Source organism: Elephantulus edwardii, unplaced genomic scaffold, assembly GCF_000299155.1.
Source record: "Elephantulus edwardii isolate Elephantulus edwardi_28Jun2011 unplaced genomic scaffold, EleEdw1.0 scaffold00057, whole genome shotgun sequence".
Classification (NCBI taxonomy): Eukaryota; Metazoa; Chordata; class Mammalia; order Macroscelidea; family Macroscelididae; genus Elephantulus; species Elephantulus edwardii.
Genome location: NW_006399807.1, coordinates 3,257,906 through 3,259,333, shown reverse-complemented (window position 1 = coordinate 3,259,333; position 1,428 = coordinate 3,257,906).

Below are 1,428 nucleotides of genomic sequence, written 5' to 3'. Positions count from 1 at the left end.
TTGTTCTCCTAGTAGTCCATGGTATATTCAACACTCTTCTCCAGCACCACAGCTTAAGGCATCAGTTGTCTTTCTACCATCCCTAGTCACTGTCCAGCTCTCTGACGCATAGCACACAATTGCGAAGACTATGGCCTGTATCAGGTGCACCTTAGTCTCCAGCCTGACATCATTGCTCTTCAGTACTCTGGAGAGGTCTCTGACAGCTGATTTTTCCAATGCAATTCATCTCTTGATTTCCTGGCTGCTGGTACCAAGAGTGTTGACTGTGGAGCCAAGTAAACTAAAACTGTTATGATATTATCATGAGTAAGAATGTACTACAGATTTACATTGCATTATACATATGCTAGATATACTATACAAAACTATTAAAATATTTTAAAACATAAGGAGAGTAATGTTTTTTAAAAATTAAAGGGTGGATAATGACACCATTTGTTTGTCAGTTTGTCATATTATGGTGGCTTGAGTATTGTTTTGATCCTAGAAGACACTGGAATCTCAAATACCAGCAAGGTGACTCATGGTAAACATATTTCAGCTAAACTCCCAGAATAAAACATACTAGAAAGAAGGACCAGGCAATCTACTTCTAAAAAAGAATTGACAGTGGAAAAACTTATGAATAACAGCAAAATATTATTTGATAGAGGAAATAAGAGTTACTGCCCAACCAGCACCAGGAGGTACACAGCTCTGGAGACTAGCAGATAGCTAGATTTCGGAGCTGCATTGCTGAGAAGTTGGTACTTCTCTGAGCTTTGTTCAGATGTGAAAAGCTACCCTAACAACTAGCTGCCTCTGGAGCAGAGATGAAGATATACTAGACTTTGGCAAGTGGCAAGATTTGGGAGTTATATTATTGAGAAGTTGGTGTTTTTCTGAGCCTTTATCTGCTCAGATGGGAATAGCTCCCCTCCCAATCAGCCCCAGGAGAGGGAACAAGTACACAGATGTTAGCAACTACCGAGATATGGAGGCTGCACTGTTTAGACCTTGTAATTCTTGTGGGTATTTCCCCTGAGCACTATGTCCACATAACAGTCCTGGATCTTTGGTTACCTCTGGGGGAAACCTCATCCACCATCACAACAAAACAGGACTGACAAATAGGCCTAACACATCTGGGCAAAAGGAAAACCTCTAGCTCACTCACTTCAAAGGGCAATCAGATGAGAAGGTTGCAACAGGGAACAGTTCTGCCCATAGATGACCAGCAGAGAAGACTGTCACTGGAAACTCAATTAGAGGCAACACTTTAAGGCTGCAAGTTATATGTTGCATCATAAAGGTAAGAAACTCTCAACAACCTACACAGACACAACAGAAACTGCCTTGTCCATGTGAAGAATTTCACATAATACTAAGAAAGTAGCAGCCACATTCAATCAAACAAACAAGGCTTCTCAAAAAAACAAAACAAAA